This window comes from Heterodontus francisci, unplaced genomic scaffold (genome assembly GCF_036365525.1).
Source record: "Heterodontus francisci isolate sHetFra1 unplaced genomic scaffold, sHetFra1.hap1 HAP1_SCAFFOLD_102, whole genome shotgun sequence".
Taxonomy (NCBI): Eukaryota; Metazoa; Chordata; class Chondrichthyes; order Heterodontiformes; family Heterodontidae; genus Heterodontus; species Heterodontus francisci.
Genome location: NW_027140380.1, coordinates 1820142 through 1827127, shown reverse-complemented (window position 1 = coordinate 1827127; position 6986 = coordinate 1820142). Strand labels below are relative to the sequence as shown.

At 45.0% G+C, this 6986-nt stretch overlaps 1 pseudogene; it reads right to left on the bottom strand.

Moving 5' to 3' along the window:
- Positions 1–135, bottom strand: LOC137359438 (U2 spliceosomal RNA; annotated as a pseudogene).
- Between the last annotated feature and the right edge of the window lie 6851 nt (positions 136–6986).

Here is a 6986-nt window from a genome sequence, read left to right as displayed (position 1 = left end):
AAAGATTGGTTATAGCCATTTTACTCAAAGCCTACCCAGGATCAAAAGCCACTGATCATGGTTTCTCCACTGCCAAGTAAGTACTGATAAGAACAGATACTACACTTGATCTTAGCCAAAAGGCTGAGAAGCTCCACCACTGGCGGTCCTGCCTTCAGTTGCCTGGACCCCAAGCTACTGGACATAGATTTTCCAGGAATTCGCTTCTTTACTGCTCTGAAATTGGAGGCTTTTTCGATTTAAAATATTCTGTCAGGTCGACAATTTAAGCCAATGCTTGGCTGCATTTTCTAATTCAAGGCTCTGCGATTGGTTAAGACATGTGAATAAGAAGAGGGTGACCAATCAGAAGTGGGTTCGGGTAAGCATGGGCTCAAACTGTGTGAATTCCAGGTCCCTGAATGACTGAGATGAAACTCTGTCCAAAGTCATAGCCAGTCGAGTCAAGTCTGCTCTGGAGTTGGTGATTCACCCTGACCAGACCTGTACTGTACCCGGCTGGAAGATCTCTGATAGTCTCGTGCTACTCAGGGATACGATCGCCTATGTACGGGACAGGAGGGTGGACACCTGCCTCATCAGCCTGGACCAGGAGAAGGCTTTTGACAGGAAATCGCATACCTGCATGATGGACGTTCTTTCCAAAATGGGGTTTAGGGAGGGAATCTGCAATTGGATCAAACTGCTCTACACGAACATCAGTAGCGCAGTCTCAATCAATGGGTGGGAATCGGAAAGTTTCCTGATCCAATCTGGAGTCAGACAGGGCTGTCCTCTCTCCCCTGTCTTGTTTGTTTGCTGTGTTGAACCCTTTGCTGAGTCTATTAGGAAGGATGCGAGCATGAGAGGGGGTGCCAATCCCAGGCAGCAGAGGCACTCAAGTGTGGTGGTCACCCGAGCCATTTTCCGCTTCATCTGGGGATCTAAAATGGACTGGGTCCAGAGGGACACGATGTTCAAATCTCTGGTCAAGGGCGGGAAAAATGTACCCAACGTTGCCCTCATCCTGATGACCACCTTCGTGTGCGGCTGCATCAAGCTGTGTGTAGACCTCCAGTATGCAAACTGCAAGTGTCACTACGTGCTGAGGTTCTATCTGTTCCCAGTGTTGCGAAGGATGGGCCTGGTCACATTGCCGCGGAACGCTCCATGTAGTTGGACCATGCTGTACCACCTATCCTTCGTGGAGCAGTTTCTGCGGGAAAACACCTTTGACCACTGATCCATCAGGCAGTGGTCTGCACGGAATGTTCTCAAGGCCCAACGGGAAAAGGAGATGGGGTATCCTGTCGGATGGTTCCCCGAGCAGACCACCAAAGTCATTTGGCAGAATGCCTCATCACCAGAACTTTCAAACAAGCACCAAGATGTAGTTTGGCTGGTGGTGAGAAGAGCCTTCCCCGTCAGATCCTTCCTGCACGCCCGAAGACTCGCCCCCTCCGCGCAATGCCCCCACCGTGGCTGTGTTGGGGAAGAGACGGTTGCCCACCTCCTCCTGGAATATGTCTTTGCAAAGCAGGTGTGGAAAGAGATGTATTGGTTTATGTCGAGGTTTATCCCAAGCAGCTCTTTAACACAGGAGTCTGTGCTCTACGGGCTGTTCCCAGGGACACACACCGAGACAGACATAAACTGCTGTTGGAGGACTATCAATTCGGTGAAAGACGCCCTTTGGTCTGCCCGAAACTTGCTGTCTTCCAGCGCAAGGAGTTGTCCACCACCGAATGTTGCAGACTGGCACATTCCAAGGACCAGGACTACGTGCTGAGGGATGCACTAAAGCTTGGGGTAGCCGCAGCAAAGGCTCAATGAGGAAAGACCACTGTGTAAGGTCCCCCCACCAGGCTGAACTGAGGGGCTGGATCCATGGGAAACCCCTCGAACTGTATCGGGAAAATTTTCATTTGCTGTAAATGTAAAACTGTAATTGGCATGACAAATGTGAAATGGAAGGGTTGTGAAGCAACTCATGATTGTGTTGAAGGAAACTGATCTCCCTTGCAATGTTTGTATTTTTTGGTGCTGTTTGAAACTGTTTGGCAATGTAATTTTTACAGATTTTTATGAATAAAGTATATTTTGGAAATTGGTCAGTTTCACAAACCCTGTCAGTTTCAGTGCAGGAAACACCGTCTCGGGGGAAATAACACCACAAGTGGGTCTGGTTCCAGTGACCGATTTAACGGCTGCTGCAAAACTCCCGGATTCCCTCATTGCAGCGAAATCATTTTGAAATTCTTTGAAAACAATGAGTGATTCTGGAGGAGTGATGTGGCTTTTCACTGAGGGCATGTGTCGACTGGGGAAATAACTAAGTGTAGAGCCTCGGGCACTGTTTACACAGCCCGTTTAGAAAATCAAATCCACTGCACATCCTTGCTGCAAATGAAATGTCAAACTCGGGGATTCCAGTTTTATACCCGAACACAGCACAGATTTATTGCAGTCAGTTCTGAACAGCCTATCCCATCTCCCGTTTCCAGGTCACTGCTCTCTCTGTGAGGCGGTGGGTGGCTCTTCGAAGAGCCTTTGTTGTGTGTTTGTGGGAAAGGGGCTGGTTTCTCAGCCGCCGAATCCGCACAGAGTGCGGCCCTGCCGTTTCAGAGCGTACACCACATCCATGGCAGTGACCGTCTTGCGCTTGGCGTGCTCAGTGTAGGTGACCGCATCCCTGATCACATTCTCCAGGAAACCTTTCAACACCCCGCGAGTCTCCTCATAGATCAAACCCGAGATCCGCTTGACCCTGCCACGGCGAGCCAGGCGGAGGATTGCTGGTTTGGTGATGCCCTGGATATTATCACGAAGCACTGTGCGGTGCCGCTTTGCTCTGCCTTTGCCAGGTCCCTTGCATCCTTCACCTCTGCCAGACACTTTTTCCCAAAAGTATACTCCATTCATAAAAATCTGTTTAAAAAAAGCTTTACAAAACAGTCCAAAACAGCACCAAGTTGACATTCCAAAAGCGCAAAGGAAATCAGTTTTCTTCGATACAGGAGTGAGTTGCCTCACAACCCTTCCATTCCATTTTACATGCCATGTACATTTTACAGCAGATCCATGTTGGTGTAGACAGCCAGAGGGGTTTCCCATGGGTCCAGCCCTTTAGTTCACTCTGGTGGGAAGACCTTACACAGTGTTCTTTCCCCATTGAGCCTTTGCAGCGGCCATGATCCACAACATGACTGATTACTGCTCCAACTCCATATTTTGAAGCTAGCTTCAGTTCACCATTTGTGTGGTAATGAATGTGTAGTGTGTCACTGATCGAGCTTCTCTTACATGCATCATTAGCATCTTGTGTTTCAGACCATTTCCATTTCACATCTTTCTTCAACAACTTATGTAGTGGAGCTAACACCATTGCATGCTCAGGCAGAAATTGTGAGTAGTATTGGACCATGCCGAGAAAAGATCTAAGCTCAGACACATCTTTTTGTCTTTGGGGCTTTGACCATAGCCTCTATCTTCTCTTTCACTCGCTGGAGTTCTTTTCATTGATTTTCAGGCCAAGGTACACCACATGAAAAAACATGCTTCCAGTCTAAATTCAGCTTTCAAAGCCAGTCTTTCCCCATTATTATTGGTTCGTTGACATATCTCACTACCTTGTAGGGGAGAGGCTGGCATAGCAGTAATGTCACTGAACTGATAATCTCACGACTCAGACTAATGCCCATGGGGATATGGGTTTAAATCCCACCATGGCAGCTGGTGGAATTCAGATTCAATTCATTAATGAATAATATAAAATCTGAGTAGTGGTGCCATGCAACTATAATTGATTTTCATTAAAACCCATCTGGTTCACTCATACCCTTTACAGAAGGCAATCTGCTGTGCTTACCTGGTCTGGCCTGTATGTGATGCTGGCCCACAACAATGTGGTTTACTCTCACCTGTCCTCTGAAATGACCTAGCAAGCAATTCAGTTGTCAAGGGCAATTAGGAATGGGCAATAAATGCTGGCCTTGCCAGTGATGCCCGCCTCCCATGAAATAATGAATAAAAACAGGTATCTTGAGGGGCCTGCCCTTATGTTGCACATTACACTCCATTTGCCAACACATTGCTAACACCTCACCAGAGTAGGTTTTCAATTGAGCTGTGCTCTCAGTTAGAGGTACATCACTGACTTTGCTCCCATACATTTCTCTATTCATGATGGAGCAATCCATGGTCGTAGCAATGTACTGTTTATTTACCAACAACATTATACAAAAGTCTCCATCATTTGAGTGATTGCTAGTGGCATAAATGCTGCACAGCCCTTGCTCCTCTTTGGTTAGGCACTCTGGATTCACTTCAAGATTGTGAACTCCACCCTCATAACATCACTGTTTTCCATTACCACTGGAATTAGTTCCCTTTCCTTCTTTGGCCTCTGCTTGACAATTAAAACATTTTGCATTTATGTACTGACATGATTGTGCTGTGTGGTTGCCGTTATGGTGATAACAACACTAAACTGCTATCATTGGCACTCTTCTGGCTATGTCTGTCCACTTTAGACTTGGCTGAAGCACTTTAACAGTGGACAGAAGCCTGTACTAGTTACCAGCATGGGATAAAATTCCCTAACATTCTTTGATGCCATCTCCATGGAAACAGCAATCTTACACACGATCTCAAATGTAAGATTTTGTGTGTTTAGTAACTTCGATTGGATTCTTTTGTTCACAAATCCACACACAAATATGTCTCAAAATGCATGGTATAAGAATGTGCCAAAGTTGCAACGTAATAAAAATTCTTCAGTGCCACAATATACTCACCAACTGCTTCACTACTTTTCTGATTTCTGGTTCCAAATGTATAGCATTCTGCTATCTCTAGTGGCTTAGGATTGAAATGTTCCTCCAACTTGGTGATTTTGTTTTGACTGGCACATATTTTGCTTTGTTCAGAGCAGGAAGCTTTGTCAGCATGCCAGACACTTCCAGGCCAATTTCCAGAAGCAAAATTGTTTTCTTTTGCTCAGGAATTGCCTTATTCTGAGTCTTGACCGCCTCACCTACCAGTCCCAAAATATTCTTAACTCTAAGAACATGCCCATTCTTTCAATATAGGAACGGAATGTTGCTCAAACCCTCTCATTCGTTGCCAGCTTTCAGCTGTATCCCATGGGTACAGCCAAATTTCCTCAATGAGCACTAAGACCCTGCGGTATCCTATTCAACTCAGGAGACAGTCTGAGGCTCAGGCTGCCCACAACCCAGCTAAATTCTCCACTATCCGAGCAACTAAGTCACCAGGCTGATCTTGTTTACTGCAGTCCCTGCTGCTGTTTTCTGCCTATATTTGCAGACTTTATCTTCCCCTAGTTGCCATTTTCTCTAATATTTTCAGGTGGGTCCAGCAGAGGAAATGGACACCAAATATGGCCAGTTCAAATAAGTGTTTATTCACGCCATTACATCATCACGTCATTACATTATTAGCATAATATACAAATACACTACATATGTGAATCACGTCCTGATCACTTTTACTAGATATGTGTCTGAATAAGTGGAAACCCCTCACAATCAACACTGTCACCTTTCAGTGTTTTGTGGAGAAATTTCACGGCGTGACTTATGTGATTCCCTCATTTAATGTGTTTGTACAAATTTCAGAAAAGTATGGAGATGCAAATAACTTACGAGAAATCGTCTAAACATATCTTCATGTCTGGCACTCACTCGCAAAGAACTGCAAACTCACAGACTCAGAAAGAACCCGGAGATGGAAATCAATGTTCAGCACAGCTAGAAAGATCTGCACTAATCTATAGCTCAAAAAACTCAAACACTTTATTTTGACCCTTTGATTTAGTTGGTCGAAGCACCTCTTTAATGAACAGATCAATCCTGGATTCAAATCCCCTTTAAGCCTGACTGTAACTTGGTTTTCCAACTACTTTATTGAGCAGCACAATAAGACAGGACAGTAACAAAAGCAAAATACTGCAGATGCTGGAAATCTGAAATGAAAACAGAAAGTGCTGGAAATACTCAGCGGGTCTGGTGGCATCTGTGGACAGAGAAGCAGAGTTAACCTTTCAGGACTGTGACATTTTATCAGAACTGCTGAAATGTTAACTCTGCTCCTCTCTGCACAGATGCTACCAGACCTGCTGAATATTTCCAGAATAAAAACAGAAAGTGCTGGAAATATTCAGCAGGTCTGGTAGCATCTGTGCAGAGAGGAGCAGAGTTAACATTTCAGCAGTTCTGATAAAATGTCACAGTCCTGAAAGGTTAACGCTGCTTCTCTGTCCACAGATGCCACCAGACCCGCTGAGTATTTCCAGCACTTTCTGTTTTTATTTAAAACAGGACTCTATCTGTCTTTGCTGAGCGAAGGATTTCGGAATGGATGTTTGACGATTGTCCCTTCTTGTACAGAAATTCACTGCAAATACTATAAAGGTACCTCAGTCAACCACACCTCCTTTGAGAGAAATTTGTTCATCATTGCATTTGATCTGGAAACCACTCTTGACATTAATCTCACTGAATCAGAGTGTGACGGATTGTATCTGTCAGTGTGTTCATGTCACTATGTGCTGCTTTCTACTGAGTCTGGGACACGATGCAAGGTGGAGGATTTGTCCGAGTTTTGGATTATATTGTCAGTTGAGGATGATAAAAACTGAAAGGAAGCAAATAAGAAATCCTTGTCCCCAGATTTGAGAATCTGTAGATCTGCTTTGGGAAAGTGAATCAGAGCAGAATGAAGGGTGAACTGTCTGATTGCCCAGAAGTGGTGAAAACACAGCTCAGTCAGCACGTTCTAATAAATAGGAGATACTGGAACGGCTGGCTGTACTTCATGTTGATAAGTCATGAGGACTGGATGAGTTGGAACCAAGACTGCTGAGAGCTGTAAGGGTGGAAATTGCCAGAATCTTCTGATTTTTATTTTTTGGATTGACAGCTGCCAGCCATTTGTTTGTCGCAGGACACAATAACGGACTAAAGTGAATCTGCACCGAGCAAATA